We start from the raw sequence: 7,966 nt of genomic DNA, 5'->3' as shown, positions 1-7,966 counted from the left end.
ATATGATGATGATTTCATTTCTGACTATTATCATTTTTGTGTAGTTAGTTGTTACATTTCTCAAATAATAGTTTTGGCATTTTTTTCTAGATGGTTATTAATACTTTCTCAAATGATAATTACAATATTTTTTTATATTATTGTTTATTTATTAAAAAAAATTTGAAAAATTATTAAATGATTTACTTTACTTATTTTTTTAGTAATGAAATTATAAAATTGTATATATTAGATGTATATCTCGTAAATTTATGAGACTTACTTTTTATATTTATGTTGCATAAAAGAGTTTTTGGCTAAAATCATTCCTTAACTATGACTCGAATCTAATGTATATCCTTATATTATCTAAGTGAGCAAAAAACATCCTTATACTATCCAAAAATAACAAGAATTATCCTTCAGTCTATTTTTGTTAAGAAATTGATTGAACCAATCAAAAGAATATTTTTTTTATTTGGTCATGTCTTGGCCACGACGAAAAGATCAAAATTACCTAAAAAGAATAAGTATATGGATAGGAAGTGAATCTTGAATTTAAATTTGGTGTGTTGTTAGCTTATACAGTATGTTTTTTTGCATCATCAAGTAAGTTGACTTGCACCAATACATAATTTTGAAATATTCGTACAGTACGTTCCGAAGGTTAAAAAAATTACGTAAAAATATCATTTCAAATATATTACATCCAACTATTTAGAGATTTTCTTTAGTAAAATATTGAAGGGTATATACTATATATATAATTTTCACATTTTATACAATGTATAAAAATGCTGGAAATTTAGTGAAATTACATAGATATTTAGTTATTATGAATATAAAAAATAATTACTTTATTTGAAACTTTTTAAGTTGGAGTAGTGTTTGTTTTTTCCAAGAATATTAATATATATTTTGTCTGAATATAATCTAAATCTTCAATTTCAAAAAATTAAATAAAAAATCACCCAACTTGATTAGCTTAACCATGTGTACATGTATTCATTCGACTTGACACATTTTTTGTTGGTACGCGAGTTTCTTTAAAAAATATAGACAAAGGGATGAATCTTGCAACTTTTTGGATAGTTTATGGATGTTTTTTGTTCACTTATATAACATAAGGATGTGCTTTAGATTTTGAATTTTTTATCATACTCTAGAAATAATTTTAGCCAAATATTTCTGCATAAAACGTCTCACCTTACACCCACATATATTAAAGCACTACTTTTTCTTTTAAAACACTGCTTCTAAAAGAAACACCAATTTAGAAATTGAACAAAAAAAAAGTGAACTCTCAACTTCAAATGAATTCCATTGATGATACACCCAAATGCACGTTTAGAATTTGTCGTGCACATTTCCCTCAAAAAATTTTGATCAGCACTCACATTTCTAGACGGTTCAATAGAATAGNTATATATATTCTTTTCATAAATTTGTAATAATTAATTGTTATTATTTTTAATTGTCAATGTAAAATTTCTTGTAATAATTTGTAAGACACAAATAGGCATATCTAAATTATATATGATACATTATATAATGCTATAAGTGTGTATCTTAAATAATTTCTTATTGATTATGTTTGAAATTTTTACAATTGAATAAATTATTATAAAAACCATCTAAATATTCTAGAAGTAGTAGGAATATCAAATAAAATAAAATTGAGGTTTTACTTGATTGAGTATAGCAATTAGAGCATCATTTTTATTTGTATATATATTGTATTACATTTAATTACAAAAGTAGTTTTAAGTCATTCTGATTGTTCCGGTTTAGAAGGCATTCAAAGTAAAGACATTGCCTTTCTAAATTTAATTATATGATAACCTAATTAATTTGAGTTTGAAATGTCTAAGAGACATCTCAAAGAATAGAAGACAATTTTACAAAGCAATTTTAAAATATAATTGATTCAAATTAAAGTGAATTAGACAAGTTTATAAGAAGTAGAAAGTAAGTACATAATACGAACAATAAATACATAATTATTTGTATTTATACATATTATCATTGAATAATTTTGAGGCCTTAGCAATGAAATATGAATGTAAACTTTCAATTATATATATATATATATATATATATATATATATATTTTTATTTTTTTTTTAAAAGAATACATTAATATTCTTATTCAAGAAAATAAAATCCATGTATTTAGGTTAGTTATGGAGTCATTTTACGACAAACATAACGTGGGTCACGTTTTAAAAGAATTCACAGCAAAATTTTGCTAGTTAAACAATTTCAAGAAAGCTACATAATATATAGCATGTCTTCTCTTGCCTGTCTCCATCAGGGAAATTTTAGTCATGAAATTATTGTACAAATAAGTTATAGTAGTAGTTGGAAAGTAATAAGTAGATGTTTTGTGGTGCAATTATTGAATAAATAATTTACGGTAGTTTAAAAGTAATAGATGTTTTGTGGTGCATTTATTAATTAATTATTTAAATTTTTTCTGGTGCATGTATTAATTATTAATTAACTGTTTTTAGTGAAAAATCATCATTTTACGATCACTCGATCTTTACATATTAATTATGATGTATACGAATAGACGATTGCCATTGCACTCTTCAAATTGCAAGAAAATGTGTCAATGAATCGTGAGCTTCTTATGATAATATATTAAATGATCGTTGAATTATGCAAATAACAAAATTTATATAAATGATATTGTATTTGATTGTGAAAAAAATTGTTGAACAATATAGAATGTAAAATGATACACCTCTTTACGTTTCTCTTCTTAGATAATTTATGCACATATATATAGGTGGTTCTTCTGCCACAACTATCTATTATATTATTAGTAGTTAGATTACACTCTAATCATTAACTATTCTAGGGATTAAACTAATATTAGGATTACATCATATATAGGTTGTTGGTTTTCTAGGAAAAAATTTATGTGCACCGGATGTTTACATCAAGTAAATGCAAAATGTATTATTGCGTGATTTGATGAAGCAAAATAAATTATAAATTTGAACACATGACATGCATGTATTGATTTAATCTAAATATTCTATGCGAATAAATTTTATCCGATTTTCTGATTAGTCCATATTGTAGCAAGGCGTATACAAAGGGCAACACATCCTTTGTTACTTACACTAAATTTAAGAAAAAAAATATTATAGACTTAATAAATTATTGATCTAAAATATATTTTTGAGATTATTTGATTATAAGTTCTAATTAAAGGTGAACTAAATTTTTTTTTTCATACGTGTCATTTTAGTGGGCCACACTCACAATCTCCCAAGATATGATATGAGTCTAACGTTAATTTTATCTTATGTTTGGATATGTGATATAAAATTACAATTTCAAGTTAGCGTTTGATTATAGATTTTTAATTATTTTTTATAAATATTATTTGAGTGAAAATTTGAGTGAAATTTCACTGTGTTTGGTCATATTATTTGGAAATATATTTCACTTTTTTAGAAAATATATGATTTACACCCATAAGTTCTAAAAACTATCAAAACTAACTATAAGTTTGTATTATAAGTAGATTGGATATTCGTTGCAACAATAACTAAAAGTGTCCATGACACTAGAGCAATGTAATAGTTTGGAGTGAGTGCAACAAACATCATTCCATACATTGTGAAGTAGACAAAACATATGACTTTGTTACCTTGAGCCGATTGTTCATCATTTTCATCAACAATCATATCATCATGTAATATTCAATGAATATTTCATCACTACTTTGGTATTCATGTAAAAAAATATGTAATACGACGCAAGCAACTACTATAGATGGTGTTTTTGTAAAAGATAATAGTTTGGGGTAAATTTTCAATTTTCAAAAAATTCCAAATAACGAGATTTGACCCAATTACTAGGAAAAAACTAGTATTTGAGAGTTCGGGATATTTATCAAAATAATGACAAATTGTATGGATAAAAACTATTTGCCAAATTTTTTTCCAAATATTATTTGAAAAATCTATGGTCAAACGGATCTCAAATCTCAATTTTTTTCAAAAAATATGATTTGAGATTTAAATCGTGATTTCAATTTATTTGTTTTAAGTATAAAATTTGACTTGTAAACTTATATTTGTAAAAATAAAATAAAATAAAGACACATCAATTAAGTTTTTACATATATTAAAAAAATGTCCAACTCGGTGTGCAAAGCTGAGCATAATATGGTTTAAACCAAAAAAATCGATCAAATGGAAAAAAAATTAATATCAGTTTCAATTTTCTCGATTTTTTTGGTCGGTTTCAATTTTAAAAATTCAGTCATTCGGTTCCATTTTCAAATTTTAGCTGTTTTAAAACGATTAACAGAAATGATTTACATCCTTATTATAGATAGAGGCTGCCATATTCAGTTACTCAATTACTCTCTAGTAGAGGCCCAAACCTTAAATTCCTGATCTGCCTGAGCATATGGTCTTTAATCTTTATAGTTAATTCTTTGTAGTCCTTGTTAGTTGCTTGAATGCTTCCATGTTCATAGCATGCAGGCTGAGTTTTGCATTTTTTTCAACTAATAATCTCACAAATTGAAATTGTAAAAACTGGATTGAACCAAATTTATTTTAGTTTGGATTGGATTAACATTTCACCAAATTAAAAAGTTGAAAAGAAATTGTGAAGATCGAACAGGCCGAACTCCCAGCCCTATCGATATTTAATAATTATTAGTTCATTACCATTGTTGACTAGTGAATCTTGATAGAGTAAAAAAATATTTAAAAAAGGATCATGGAAATATGTGATTTATCAATACGACAATTTAAGATATTCTGATATATTATTTATAAGATATAATTTTCTCATTTGGTAAGAATTATACAATCTTACCGTATAAGAATGGGAAAATATTTGATGATTTCACAACTCGTGGGGTTTTCATGTTTGTGAGAAAAAAATACAATTTAAAAAATTAAAATTGCATGTCCAATTAAAAAACTTCATATAATTTTGATTTCATATTGCACGTCCAAATAAAACTTTTTTGGTTTTTAATAGTCTTAAGGGAACCACAAGCCAACTAACTATTCACTAACATAAATCATGGTGGGATTGGGGTCCTTCCACCCTTAATTAGAGGTCTCCGATTCGAATCATAAGTATGAAAAGATCCTATTAAGAGCATTGCCTTCAAAACAAGACGTACAATATATGATCTTAATATAATTGCACTAGCTTTAATATAGATAATGATAAAACTCCTTCAATCTTAACAATGGAGTAATTGGAGAACTAAGAACATACAAACGAGAGGGAGAAAAACTATCTTCTGTGTATTATATGAAAAACTAAAACTACATTACAATGTATTGAATAATATTTATAGAGGAAATAAGAAGCTAATCTAATCTCATATTTACAGCTCATTAATAGATGTCAATTAAACTGCACCAACTTGTCTTAACAGTATAACTAACTTTTTAACTAATTCGCTAACTCCTTAACTAACTCTTGTATTCCTCAACAATCCCCCTCAAGCTAGGTAGTGTGAATAGGTTCAACACTCCTAGCTTGCGCAAAAGATAGCTATGTTGTGACTTATTTAAGGCCTTGGTGAGCAAGTCAGCTTCTTGGTCCTTGGAGGTCACATGGGCTGTCTTTATTGTACCATCTTGAATATTTTCTCGAATGAAATATAGATTTATTTCAATGTGTTTTGTTCTTTCATGAAATATGGGATTTGCAGCAATTTGGATTGCTGCCCTGCTATCACTGAGCAATTTCACCGGGGTTTCAATAGCAACTCCCAATTCTTTGCTACTTCCTACCAGCCAAAGTACTTCAGATACTGCTGCAGCCATACTCCTATATTCTGCCTCTACCGAGCTCCTAGAAACAGTGTTTTGTTTCTTCCACTTCCAGGAAATTAAGGATTTGCCTAGCTTTATCACATAGCCAGTGATAGATTTTCTTAAGTTTGGGCAACCTGCCCAATCTGCATCACAGAATGCAGTCAACTGTGATTCTTTTTCTGAACTCAAAAGAATTCCCAATCTGGCTCATTCGTCACATGTCTCACTATCCTGTAAGCTGCATCCATATGAGATTTCTTTGGATATTGCATAAACTAACTAAGCAAGTGCACAACATATGTTATATCTGGTCTGGTCATGGTGAGATATAATAGCTTTCCAACAAGCCTTTGATAAGGACCTGGATCATCCAATTTAACATCTCTATCTTGTCCCACATTCATCATATTCAACTGTGGTAAGCTTCTGATTACACTCCATTGGAGTGTTCACTGGTCTAGCTCCTTCCAACCCCAAATTTGTAACTAAATCCAGAGCAAATTTTCTTTGATTCATAAGAATCCCTTCCTGTGATCTGGCTATCTCAATGCCAAGGAAGTATTTTATTTCACCTAAGTCCTTGATTTTGAACCTCTCTTGCAAGGATACTTTTGCTTCATGAATCAGATCATAATCATAGTCTGTGATGAGTAAATCATCAACATAGACTAGAATAATCACTATGTTGTCTCCCACTTTTCTAGTGAACAATGAATAGTCGAAACGACTTTGTTTGAATCGTGAACTGTCAATGCTTCAACAAGCTTCAAATTCCATTGTCTGGATTGCCTGCTTGAGCCCAGCTTGAGCCTATAAAGGGATTTATGTAGTCTGCAAGCTTGCTAGCAACCATTTTTCCCCTAACTGACAAATCCTGGAGAAGGGACCATGTAAACCTCTTCAACCAAATCACCCTGAAGAAAAGAATTAAAAACATCCATTTGATACAAACACCAGTTATTAGAGGCAGCCATAGCAAGGACAAGTTTGACAGTAACCATCTTTACTACAGGAGAAAATGTCTCCTTATAGTCTAGACCTTTTTTTTTATTATAGCCCTTGGCTACCAACCTTGCTTTGTACCTCTCAACTTCACCATTAGCTCTATATTTAACTTGAACACTCATTTACAACCAATAGAAATTTTTCCAAGAGGGAGGTCTACAATGGACCAAGTCTGATTGTCTTGCAATGCTTTCAACTCCTCATTCATAGCATTAATCCACATAGGATCTTGGATAGCTTCATCATAAGATTGAGGCTCCTTAGCAGGGGTAATTTTAGACGAGTAAGCCTGGTATGAGGGACTAAATGTGACATTGGATAAATAGTTCTTCATAGGATAGATACAAGCACTTGAAGAAGGAATTAAAGTAGAGTGACCACACATATACTCATTCAACCAAGTGGGAGTAGTTCTTATCCTACTAGAGCGTCTGAGAGGAGTCATTGAAGGATGATCACAGGGATTGGTAACCTCTAGAGGAGGATCTGTTGAAGGAGGAGAAGGTGGAGTGTTATCCAATTCAGGAGGAGAACTGGATGAACATACACGAACATTTATAGTAACAGGATCAGACTCTATGGGTGATAGAACACCATTTGGAAACAACTGTAGTGTTTTGCTCTTAAGCATATGAAAGGGAAAGAATTGTTCCTTGAATAATACATCTCTGCTTACAAAAAAACTACTAGTGAGCAAATTATAGACCTTGTACCCTTTCTGTGGATAAATACCACATCATTACTAATGCAACAAACCTAGAGGAGAATTTGTCCCCACCATGAAGATTAGCAGCAAAACATAAGCACCCAATTGTTCTCATGTGTTGTAAAGAAGGAGCTCTATTATATAGAATTTCAAAAGAAGACTTGCCAGATACCTCTTGTAGAGGCAGTCTGTTAATCACATAAACAGCACTGAGGACACATTCATTCCAAAACCTTAGGGGTAGAAAACCTTGTAATCAAATAGCCCTTACAACCTCTACGATGTGCCTGTGTTTTCTTTCTACCAACCCATTTTGTTGAGGTGTATGTAGATAAGAGCTTTGATGGATAATACCTGAAGAGGTAAACAAGTTCGTACAACTAGAATTAAAAAATTAAGTACCATTATCACTTCTAAAAATCTAAAAAGTTAAGTACCATTATCACTTCTAAAAATCTGCACA

The sequence above is a fragment of the Solanum pennellii genome, chromosome 6, assembly GCF_001406875.1.
Source record: "Solanum pennellii chromosome 6, SPENNV200".
NCBI lineage: Eukaryota > Viridiplantae > Streptophyta > Magnoliopsida > Solanales > Solanaceae > Solanum > Solanum pennellii.
The sequence above is the reverse complement of the archived record's forward strand: the minus strand, read 5'-3'. Positions refer to the sequence as shown.